The sequence below is a fragment of the Puma concolor genome, chromosome D4, assembly GCF_028749965.1.
Source record: "Puma concolor isolate L17-30 chromosome D4, mPumCon1.1.hap2, whole genome shotgun sequence".
NCBI classification, from domain to species: domain Eukaryota; kingdom Metazoa; phylum Chordata; class Mammalia; order Carnivora; family Felidae; genus Puma; species Puma concolor.
Window position 1 is genome coordinate 372,429 of NC_141679.1, and position 13,195 is coordinate 385,623.

General features: G+C 38.7%; 1 long non-coding RNA gene across 3 annotated transcripts in view; it reads right to left on the reverse strand.

Annotated features, from left to right (window-relative positions):
- LOC147574633 (uncharacterized) overlaps positions 1-11,446 on the reverse strand; it is a 111,583-nt gene extending 100,137 nt beyond the window's left edge. For all 3 annotated transcript variants that reach the window (XR_015243363.1, XR_015243362.1, XR_015243361.1), the window contains exon 1: positions 11,284-11,446. This is a non-coding gene — a long non-coding RNA (uncharacterized LOC147574633). The remainder of the gene's footprint in view (positions 1-11,283) is intronic.
- Positions 11,447-13,195: the final 1,749 nt, after the last annotated feature.

A 13,195-nucleotide genomic window follows, 5' to 3' on the forward strand; every position in this document is an offset into this window, starting at 1 on the left:
GCAGAAGAAGAGAAATAATAAAGATCAGAGCATAAATAAATCTAAATATAGAATAAATATAGAATCTAAAAAAACTGTAGAGCATATCAATGAAACCAAGAGCTGTTTTTTTGAAAAAATAAACAAAATTGATAAACCTCTAGCCAGGCTTCTCAAAAAGAAAAGGGAGATGACCCAAATAGATAAAATCATGGATGAAAATGGAATTATTACAACCAATCCCTCAGAAATACAAGCAATTATCAGGGAATACTATGAAAAATTATATGCCAACAAACTGGACAACCTGGAAGAAATGGACAAATTCCCAAGCACCCACACACTTCCAAAACTCAAACGGGAAGAAATAGAAAACTTGAACAGACCCATAACCAGCAAAGAAATTGAATCAGTTATCAAAAATCTCCCAACAAAGAAGAGTCCAGGACCAGATGGCTTCCCAGGGGAATTCTACCAGACATTTAAAGCAGAGATAATACCTATCCTTCTCAAGCTGTTCCAAAAAATAGAAAGGGAAGGAAAACTTCCAGACTCACTCTATGAAGCCAGCATTACTTTGATTCCTAAACCAGACAGAGACCCAGCAAAAAAAGAGAACTACAGGCCAATACCCCTGATGAATATGGATACAAAAATTCTCAATAACATATTAGCAAATCAAATTCAACAGCATATAAAAAGAATTATTCACCATGATCAAGTGGGATTCATTCCTGGGCTGCAGGGCTGGTTCAATATTCACAAATCAAACAATGTGATACATCACATTAATAAAAGATAAGAACTATATGATGCTGTCAATCGATGCAGAAAAAGCATATGACAAAATTCAGCATCCTTTCTTTTTTTTTTTATTTTTATTTTTATTTTAATTTTTTTTTTCAACGTTTATTTATTTTTGGGACAGAGAGAGACAGAGCATGAACGGGGGAGGGGCAGAGAGAGAGGGAGACACAGAATCGGAAACTGGCTCCAGGCTCCGAGCCATCAGCCCAGAGCCTGACGCGGGGCTCGAACTCACGGACCGCGAGATCGTGACCTGGCTGAAGTCAGACGCTTATCCGACTGCGCCACCCAGGCGCCCCTCAGCATCCTTTCTTAATAAAAACCCTTGAGAAAGTCGGGATAGAAGGAACATACTTAAACATCATAAAAGTCATTTATGAAAAGCCCACAGCTAATATCATTCTCAATGGGGAAAAACTGAGAGCCTGCCCTCTGAGATCAGGAACACAACAGGGATGTCCACTCTGACCGCTGTTGTTTAACATAGTGTTGGAAGTGCTAGCATCATCAATCAGACAACGAAAGGAAATCAAAGGCATCAAAATTGGCAAAGATGAAGTCAAGCTTTTACTTTTTGCAGATGACATGATATTATACATGGAAACCCCGATAGACTCCACCAAAAGTCTGCTAGAACTGATACATGAATTCAGCAAAGTCACAGGATACAAAATCAATGTACAGAAATCAGTTGCATTCTTACACACTAATAATGAAGCAACAGAAAGAGAAATAAAGAAACTGATCCCATTCACAATTGCACCAAGAAGCATAAAATACCTAGGAATAAACCTAATCAAAGGTGTAAAAGATCTGTATGCTGAAAACTATAGAAAGCTTATGAAGGAAATTGAAGAAGATACAAAGAAATGGAAAAACATTCTATGCTCATGGATTGGAAGAACAAATATTGTTAAAATGTCAATACTACCCAAAGCTGTCTACACATTCAATGCAATCCCAATCAAAATTGCACCAGCATTCTTCTTGAAGCTAGAACAAGCAATCCTAAAATTTGTATGGAACCACAAAAGACCCCAAACAGGCAAAGTAATTTTGAAGAAGAAGACCAAAGCGGGAGGCATCAGAATCCCAGACTTTAGCCTCTACTACAAACCTGTAATCATGAAGACAGCATGGTATTGGCACAAAAGCGGACACATAGACCAATGGAATACAATAGAAACCCCAGAATTAGACCCACAAAAGTATGGCCAACAAATCTTTGACAAAGCAGGAAAGAATATCCAACGGAAAAAAGACAGCCTCATTAACAAATGGTGCTGGGAGAACTGGACAGCAACATGCAGAAGGATGAAATTAGACCACTTTCTTACACCATTCACAAAAATAAACTCAAAATGGATAAAGGACCTGAATGTGAGACAGGAAACCATCAAAACCCTAGAGGAGAAAGCAGGAAAAAATCTCTCTGACCTCAGCCACAGTAATTTCTTACTTGACACATCTCCAAAGTCAAGGGAATTAAAAGCAAAAATGAACTATTGGGGCCTCATGAAGACAAAAAGCTTCTGCACTGCAAAGGAATCAATCAACAAAAACTAAAAGGCAACCAACGGAATGGGAAAAGATATTTGCAAATGACATATCAGACAAAAAGCTGGTATCCAAAATCTATAAAGAGCTCACCAAAGTCCACACCCGAAAAACAAATAATCCAGTGAAGAAATGGGCAGAAAACATGAATAGACACTTCTCTAATGAAGACATCCAGATGGCCAATAGGCACATGAAAAGATGCTCAACGTCGCTCCTCATCAGGGAAATACAAATCAAAACCACACTCAGATACCACCTCATGCCAGTCAGAGTGGCCAAAATGAACAAATCAGGAGACTATAGATGCTAGAGAGGATGTGGAGAAATGGGAACCCTCTTGCACTGTTGGTGGGAATGCAAACTGGTGCAGCCACTCTGGAAATCAGTGTGGAGCTTCCTCAAAGAATTAAAAATAGATCTATCCTATGAGCCAGCAATAGCACTGCTAGGAATTTACCCAAGGGATACAGGAGTGCTGATGCATAGGGGCACTTGTACCCCAATGTTTATAGCAGCACTTTCAACAATAGCCAAATTATGGAAAGAGCCTAAATGTCCATCAACTAATGAATGGATAAAGAAATTGTGGTTTATATACACAATGGAATACTACGTGGTAATGAGAAAGAATGAAATATGGCCTTTTGTAGCAACATGGATGGAATGGAGAGTGTTATGCTAAGTGAAATAAGTCATACAGAGAAAGACAGATACCATATCTTATGTGGATCCTCTTATGTGGATCCTGAGAAACTTACCAGAAGACCATGGGGGATGGGGAAGAAAAAAAAAAGAAAGAAAGAAAGGTTAGAGAGGGAGGAAGCCAAAACATAAGAGACTCTTAAAAACTGAGAATAAACTGAGGGTTGATGGGGGATGGAAGAGAGGGGAGGGTGGGTGAAGGATATTGAGGAGGGCACCTGTTGGGATGAGCACTGGGTGTTGTATGGAAACCAATTTGAAAATAAATTTCATATTTTAAAAAAAGAATAAAAATATTTCAACATAAAAAAAAGAGACAAAACAGATGAACATAAGGGAAGGGAAAAAAATAATATAAAAACATGGAAGCGGACAAAACATAAGACACTCATAAATACGGAGAACAAACATAGGGTTACTGGAGGAGGTGTGGTACAGGGGATGGGCTAAATGGGTAAGGGGCATTAAGGAATCTACTTCTGAAATCATTGTTGCACTATATGCTAACTAATTTGGATGTAAATTTTAAAAAATAAAATTAAAGAAAAAAACAAAACCAAAAATAAAAATTAAATACATAAATAAATACTGATTTAGTCATATAAAATAAAAAAGCGAAAAGAAAATAAAACTCAAATAAACAACCTAACCTTACACCGTAAAGAACTAGAAAAAGAAGTACACAGCCTAAACCCAGAAGAAGGAAAGAAATAATGATGATGAGAGCAGAAATAAAACAGAAACTAAAAAAAGCAATAGAACAGATCAATGAAACCAGGAGCATGTTCTTTGAAAAGATCAGCAAAATTGATAAAAGTTTAGTGAGACTAAAAGGGGGGAAAAAGGCAGACTCAAATAAACTCGGATATGAGAGAGGGGAAAAAACAACCAACACCACAGAAATACAAAGGATTATAAGAGACTACTACAAAAAAATATATATGCCAACAAATTAGACAACCCAGAAGAAATGCGTAAGTTCCTAGAAACCTATAACCTCCCAAACCTGAGTTAGGAAGAAATAGAACATTTGAACAGACTGATTACTAGCAATGAAATTAAATCGGTAATCAAAAAACTGCCAACAAACAAAAGTCCAGGAACAGATGGCTTCACGGGGGAATTCTATATTTAAAGAAGAATACCTATTCTTCTCAAACTATTCCAAAAAACAGAAGAGGAAGGGAAGCTTTCAAATTCATTCAATGAGGCCAGCATTACCCTGATACCACAACTACATAGACATTACAGAAAAGAGAACTACAGGCCAGTATCTCTGACTACAGATGCAAAAATCCTCAATAAAATATTAGCAAACCAAACCAACAATACATTCAAAAAAATCATTCACCTCAATCAAGTGGGATTTATTCCTAGACCGCAAGCATGGTTAAATATTTTCAAATCAGCTAATGTGATACATCACATCAATAAGACAAAGAATAAAAATCATGATCATTACAGTAAATTAAAAAAAAAGCATTTGACAAAGTAAAATATCTGCTCATGATAAAAACCCTCAACAAAGTCAGTTTAGAGGAAACATACTTCAACTATATATATATATTTGAAAAACCCACAACTAACAATGGTGAAAAACTGGGAGTATTTATTTACCCTAAGGTCAGGAACAGTCAAGGATGTCCACGCTCACAACTCTTTTACAACATAGTACTGGGAGTCCTAACCACAATAATCAGACAAGAAATGAAAGGCATTCAAATCAGTAAGGAACAAGTACAAGCTGTCACTATAAGCAAATGACATGATACTATATCTATAAAAGCCAAATGACTCCACCAAAAAACTACTAGAACTGATAGACAGAAATGACGCACTTCTATACAATTTAATAATGAAGCACTGAAAGAGAAATTAAAACAATCACATTGGGCACGTGGCTGTAGTCAGTGGAGCATGCCACTCTTCATTTCAGGACTGTGAGTCCAAGCCCTACGTTGGGTACAGAGATTACTTAAAAAAATAAAATCTTAAAAATGAAAGAAAGAAAAAAAATAATCCCATTTATAATTACACCAAATATAATAAATACCTAGGAATAAACTTACCAAGGAGGTGAAAGACCTGTCTGTACTCTGAAAATATAGAACATTGATAAAGGAAATTGAAAATGACACAAACAAATGTAAAGAAATTCCATGCTCATGGACTGGAAAAACAAATATTGTTAAAATGTCCATACTACCCAAAGCAATCTACATATTTAATGCAATCCCTATCAAAATACCAACAGCATTTCTCACAGAGATAGAACAAACAATCCTAAAATTTGTATGGAACCACTTAAGATGCTGAACAAAGCAATTTTGAAAAAGAAAAGCAAACCTGAGAGATCACAATTCTGGACCTGAAGTTATATTACAAACTTTAGTAATCAAAACGGTATGGTACTGGCACTAAAACAGACACACAGACCAATGGAACAGACCAGAGAGCCCAGAAATAAACCCATGATTATATGGTCAATCTTCGACCAAAGGAAGCAAGAATATACAATGGGAAATGGACAGTCCAGTCAACAAATGGTGCTGGGAAAACCAGACAGCTGCGTGTAAAAAAAACTGGACCACTTTCTTACACTACACACAAAATTAAACTTAAGATGGAGTAGAGACCTAAATGATAAAACCTGAAACCCTAAAATTCCTAGAAGATAACAGAGGCAGTAATAACTTTGATATCAGTCACAGGAAGATTTTTCTAGTATGTCTCCTTTGTCAAGGGAAACAAAATCATAATTAAAGTATTTGGACTGTGGTGCTTGAGTGGCTCAATTGGTTAAGCATCCAACTTTGGCTCAGGTTATGATCTCGCGGTTCATGAGTCTGAGCCCCAATTCTGCACTAACAGTGCAGAGCTTGCTTGGGATTCTCTCTCCCTCCCTCCCTGTCTTCACCCCTACCCCACATTCTCTCTTTCTCTCTCTCAAAAATAAACTTAAAAAAATTAAAAATAAAAAAAATAAAGTTTTTGGACTACACCAAAATATAAAGTTTTTGCACAGCAAAGGAAACCATCAACAAAACTAAGATACAACCCACTGAATGGGAGAATGTATTCGCAAAGAGTATACCTGACAAGGGATTAATATACAAAATATATAAAGAACTTATACAATTTAAACCAAAAGAGACAACAAATAATCCAATTAAAAAAGGGTAGAACACATGAACAGATATTTCTCCAAAGAAGACATACAGATGGCTAACGGAACATAAAAGATGCTCATTATCATTTATCATGAGGTAAATGCAAATCAAAACAATATCACTGCATATTTTCCCAAATGGCTAAAATCACACAAGAAACAAGTGTTGGCAAAGTGTGGAGAAGAGGGAACCCTCATGCACTGTTGATGTGAATGCAAATTGGTGCAGCCACTATGGAAAACAGCATGAAAGTTCCTCAGAAAATTAACAATACAACTACCATATGATCCAGTAAGCCCACTACTGGGTATTTACCCAAAAATATGAAAATACTAATCTAAAAGATATGCACCCCTACGTTTACTGCAGCAATATTTACAATAGCCAAAATATGGAAGCAACCCAAGTGTCTATAGATGAATGGATAACGATTTGGCACACACACACACACACACACACACACACACACACACACACTGGAATATTACTCAGCCATAAAAAAAGAATAAAATCTTGCCATTTGCAACAACATGAATGGATCCAGAGACTATAAAGCTAAGTAAGTCAGAGAAAGATAAAAACTGTCCAACTTCACTATGTGAATTTAAGAAATAATTCAATTCTATCTTTTATCCAAATAGTTATCTACTGTCACAATGCCATTTATTAAAGAATCTATCTTTTCCCCAGTGATATCTTATGCCATACTTGGTACACATTATCCAAATATACTTCAGTCCATTTCTGGATCTTTTACTTTATTCCCCTTGTCTATTCATGCTTCTGGCTCTACAATGTTACAATTACAAAGGACCTAGATTATGTTAGCAAAACCTCCTTCACTGCCTGTCGTTTTCAAGATTTCCAGCTTTTTAACTGTTAATTTTTTTTGTAAATTCAGCCTCCCCCCCACCCTTTTTTTTTTTTTTTTTTTTTTTTGAGAGAGAGAGAATGAAAATGAGCAAGGGGAAGAAAGAATCCCACGAGGGGCAGGAGGAGGAAAGAGGGGGAGAGAGACAGAGAGAAGCAGGGCTCACCGGAAGCAGGGCTGGAGCTCAACAGATGAGGTGCACTAGCTCACCAATGCGGAGCATGAGCTCACCGATCACCAGAAGTGGGCCTCAAGTTCAACCGATGGGGAACTCGCTAACCATAAGATAATGATCTGAGCCAGTCAGATACTTAACTGGCTGAGCCACCTAGGCCCCCTTGTGAATTCAGCTTTAATCTCCAGCATGAAACCTTGTTTGTTTGGGGAATTATGTTAAAGTTTTATATCAAATTGGAAAGAATTTATATCTTTATGACATTTGACCAAGTCTATTTTGTGATTTTCTGTAGTATAAAGTTTTCTTCTTATAGCTATTCACATTTTAGTTCTAAGTATTTTATTTTTTAAAAAAATATGTTGAGTTTTCCTTATTGTCATAACCTGTTTTTTAAACAAATGAAGGCTATCAACTTTGTGTATTAATTTAAAATCCTGATCCATATTCGGTAATTTATTATTGACTGCTGAGTTTTTTAGATGACTTCTTCTGCAAATAGTTTCACTTCATTTTAAATTTACATAACTCTCATTATTTTCTCATTGATTTCATCGGCTAATACCAGCAATACAAAGTTAACATACTTGCTTTGCTTCTGAACTTAAGAAACTGTTTTCATTGTTTTACATATTAAGGAAGATACCTGTTTTAGGTCTAAGATACATCAATTCTTATTTTAGTGATTTTTTTTTTTAATTAGAAATGGGTGTTGGATGTTGTAAAAGATCTTTTCAAGTTAAAAGCTTAGGGGAGAGGGGTGCCTGGGTGGCTCAGTTGGTTAAGCATCCAACTTCCTCTCGGGTCGAGGTTCCTGGGCTTGAGCCCCACGACCGGCTCTGTGCTGACAGCTCCGAGCCTGGAGCCTGCTTTAGATTCTGTCTCCCTCTCTCTCTACCACTCCCCTGCTCGCACTCTGTCTCTGTCTCTGATCAATAAATAAATGTTAAAAAAATTTTAATAAAATTAAGGGAGAAATGTTATGGTTTTGTCCTTAGATCTATTTATGTGATTAACTGTGCTAACTGAATTCCACATATTGAGGCATATTTATTTTTAGATAAATTCAACCTGATAAGGTTTTAATACACTGTTGGTTTCTGCTAATAGTTAAATTTTCACATCAATATTCATTACAGAGATTTGTCTACAGTTCTTGTACATTTTCCTTCAAGTTTTGGTCCAAATGTTATACTTGTTCCATTTATATAACTTGAAGCTTTCCCTCTTTTGGACAGAATTCTTCTGTGAAACTTTCTATGCCTGATCTGATTTTGTGAGATAGTTACATTTCTTCATTTCTTCTAATAAAATTTGTTTAATGCTTTTTATCATAACTTCTGCCAATTTTGATAAATGTGTTTTCCTAGGAGTCTATTAATCAAACCTTATATTTTTGTTCTATTATTATTTATTTTGCATAGAATTTTGAAAATCATCTACTGCTAAAATTTTCTCTTTCACAATTATTTCTCCTGGTCACTTCTTGCATTTTTCTTCATTTTTTCACTTTTTTGATTTATGGTGAGTGGCTTGACTATTATAGGGTTTTTTTATTGCACTTCATTTATTTACTTATTCACTTAGTTTTCATCTCTCTTTTCAGTCTTATTAATTTTGACATTTGCTTTTTTTTTAAATTTGAGAGAGAGTGAGAGCAGGCAAGCTAGAAGAGGGGCAGAGAGAGAGAGGGAGTGAGAGAATTCCAAGCAGGCTCCACGCTGTCAGCATTGAGCCCAATGCAGAGCTCTATCCCATAAACCATGAGATCATGACCTGGGCCAAAATCAAGAGTTGGACACTTACCCAACTGAGTCCCCCAGGTGCCCCAATTTTGATATTTACTTTGATTTATTCCCTTCTGCTTTGTTTTGGTTTACTTTGTTTTTTGGGTATTTTTTTTTCTTCTGAGTTGAAAATTTTATTCTCTTCCTTACTGTCTTAAGAATTTAAGGCTATAAAATTTCATTTAACTGCTTTAAGTGTATATTGTAGTTTCTTATATATTTTTTTCAACTTTTTTTTTTTGAGAGAGAGAGAGAGAGAGAGAGAGCGCGCACAAGCAGGGGAAGGGCAGAGAGAGAGACAGAGAATCCGAAGCAGGTTCCAGGCTCTGGGCTGTCAGCACAAAGCTGGATGTGGGGCTTGAACCCATGAACATGAGATCATGACTGGAGCCAAAGTCAGATGCTCAACTGACTGAGCCACCCAGGGGCCCCTGTAGTTTCTGATATATTGTGCTTTATCTATTTTCTTTTAAAATTTGCAATGTCAGTTTGCAGTTTTTCTTTGGATGAATTGTATGTCATTTGAAAAATTAATTTCCATGGGGCACTCACTCTCTCTCAAAATAAATACTCAAAAAAAAAAAAAGAAAATTTCTAGTTTTCTACATGATAAAATAATTTTTAAAAATATTGTCAGGACACTTGGGTGGGTCAGTCGGTTGAGCCTCCATCCTGGTTTCAGCCCAGGTTATGATCTCGCAGTTTGTGAGACTGAGACCTGCACTGGGCTCTGCAATGATGGCACGGAGCCTCTCTCCCTTTCTGTCCCTCCCCTACTCACGCTCACTCTCTCTCAAATAAATAAATAAATAAATAAATAAATAAATAAATAAACATAAAAAAGAATACTGTCTTATTACTTTAAGTAAATTGTTTTTTTCTTTTGAAACCTATACGATAATTAGTTTCATGAGTGTTTCACATGGGCTTGATAAGATGGTATTATCTTCCTTCCAAAGTGTTAAAATCAAGACTTGTGCATAAAATCTACCTTATATTTGGTGTTTTAAATCCTTATTTATTTTTTTGTCCTGTGAACTGATAGTTGATGTTTAGTCTTCCTATCCACAATTATGTTGTCTTTTAAGGTTTTCTTTTTTCTAGTGTTCAAAGTTTTTCTAAAACATGTCTTGTTTATTTCATGTTGAGTTTATTTCTGTTCTTATTAGTGTCTATTGTAAAATGGGAAAAGGAGTCTTTACTTCCGTTACATCCATAAACTATTATTTTAATAATGCCATCAGTAGAATTTTATCCCCAGCTATCCTACTGGATTCTATTATTTATAATCATGCAAAGAAACGATGGTGAAATAAGTGGAAAATAAATCTTCATACAAACATTTTTTAAGTGGTCTGTGATCACAGGAAACCGGTCCAGCCTCCAGGTCCCATATGTTCAGCTTAAATTCTATTGAGTCAAAGTTGTCTCTTCAGAAAATGAGCACACTACCTGACCTAGATAACTTGCCGCCTTCCTCAATTCTGAGCTCTTTGTATACACTGCCTGTTGAACATTCCTGGGGGACTCAGTCGTTGAGCAATCAACTGCCGCTCAGGTCATGATCTCGCTGTTCCCTGGGTTCCAGCCCGGAGTGGGACTCTGTGCTGACAGTTCAGAGCCTGCAGCTGCTTCAGATTCTGTGTCTCCTTCTCTCTCTGCCCCTCCCCTGCTAATGCTCGCTCGCTCTCTCTCAAAAATCAATGAAAGATATTAAGAAAAATTTTTTTTCAATCTTTCTTGTTCAAAAACAAATTCGGACCTTGCGTGCATATCAAAATAAACGTCTATTTTGATCTATTTTAAATGATTTTTGCCTCTCCAAATCTGAAATGCACTGATGTTTTGCCTGGTCAAAGACGAACGTCAGCGGTCAACGGCCCTCCTACTCACAAACACGCCGTCCAGTATCCTCGGAGATTCCTACTCACCCAGCACCCCAACACGGACTCACTTTAAAACACCCGAAGCTTCCCTCAGCCCAACCCACTCCAAACACTTATTCCTATGGGCCCAAGCTCACAACACAGCTAGTTCCCCTCTCCCGGGCCCGCAGACACCGCCCCTTCCCCACCTAAATCCCACGTCCTCCTTCCACCCAGTATTGGCCACACCGAGAAAGCCCAAGTCCGGTGCGCTTCCGTTCGAGCTCGGACCACTGGGGGCCAGAACGCTCAGGACTCCTAAGAGACCACCGCAGGCCAGAGACTGAGCCGTAGGACGACCACCCACCTCGCGGGGCCAGCGGCTCTTACTTCGCGCGACATTTCCCAAGTTCCAGCCCCATGAGCTAAGCTTCTCTCGTCAGTCGGGCCGCTTTTCGGCGCTGTGCGTCGTTACCCAGGCGTCTCCGTGGGAACCGCTGCTTTTACGGCTCGGCGCGTCGTTACCCAGGCGTCTCCGTGGGAACCGCTGCTTTTACGGCTCGGCGCGTCGTTACCCAGGCGTCTCTCGTGGGAACCTCCGCTTTTACAGCCCGGCGCGACTTTCCCCAGGTGCTGGCGGTGTGGCCAGCTGGTCCACGCCTGGCGGCCGGGAAGGACCCGGCTTCTTCTTAAATATAAAAAGCAATGTAGGGGAGCCTGAGTGTCTCCGTTGGTTAATCCAACTTTTGATTTCGGCTCACAATCTCATGGTTCATGGGGCTAGAGCCCCGCATTGGGCTCTGAGCTGACAGTGCAGAGCCTGCTCAGGATTCTCTCTCTCAAATAAACTTTTTAAAAAAATGTATATGCCTTAATTTTAAAATGATTGATTAAAAACCATCAACCATTATCTGAACTTTCAGCAAGTTGTAATCTTTCCGTTGTTGGAGGGTCTTGCCTCAATGTTGATGGCTAATCAACTGATCAGGGTGGTGGTTGCGAAAGTTGGGACAGCTGTGATTTAAAATAAGACAATGAAGTTTTCCAAATCAGTTGACTCTTTCTTTCATGAACAATTTCTCTGTAGCACGTGATGCAGTTTGGTAGCATTTTACGCACAGAACTTCTTTCAAAACTGGGTCCATCCTCTCACACCCTGCCGCTGCTCTGTCAGCTAAGTTCATGTAATATATTTTCAGTGCTGTGTTATCATTTCAACAGTCTTCACAGCATCATTGCCAGGAGCACGGTCCATCTCAGGAAACCACTTCTTTGTTCATCCATGGAAAGCAAATCCGCATCCGTTTTATCCCAGGTGGCGCAGCTCCCTGCCGTCTTCAGCCCCCCTTCTGCTTCCGGTTCTCCTGTTGCCACACGTCCGCGGCGACTTCCTCCCCTGGAGTCCTGAACCCCTCAAAGTCCTCCCTGGGGCTGGAACCAGCTTCTTCCCAACTCCTGTTCGTGTTGAATCGTGACCTCTTCCCATGAATCCCCAATGTTCTTCATGACATCTAGGATGGTGACTCCTTCCCAGGATGTTTTCAGTTTACTCTGCCCAGATCCATCAGAGCAATCGGTGTGTATGGCAGCTATAGCTTCATGAAATGTATTTCTTTTTTTTTTTTTTACGTTTATTTATTTTGAGAGAGAGGGATCACAAGCAGGGGAGGGGCAGAGAGAGAGGGAGAGAGAGAGAATCCCAGGCAGGCCCCGTGCTTTCAGTGTGGAGAGCCTGATGCGGGGCTTGAACCCATGAATCGTGAGATCATGACCTGAGCTGAGACCAAGAGCCAGACACTCAAACCACTGAGCCACCCAGGTGCCCCTATGAAATGTATTTCTTTTAAAGAAAATTTTTTAACGTTTATTCATTTTTGAGAGACAGAGACAGAGCGTGAGTGGGGGAAGGGCAGAGAGAGAGAGGGAGACACAGAATCCGAAGCAGGCTCCAGGCTCTGAGCTGTCTGCACAGAGCCCAACGCAGGGCTCGAACCCACAAACTGTGAGATCATGACCTGAGCTGAAGTTGGACACTCAACCGACTGAGCCACCCAGGCGCCCCGAAATGAATTTCTTAAATAATGTCTTGAAAGTTGAAATTACTCCTATGGGTAATCTATGGGTTGCATAATGGATGTTGTGTTAGCAGGCATGAAAATATTAATCTTGTATGTCTCCATGAGGGCGCTTGTGTGACCAGGTGCACTGTCAAGAAGCAGTTATATTTTGAAAGAAATCTTTTTTTCCTAAGTATGTCTGAATCTTGAGCTTAAAATATT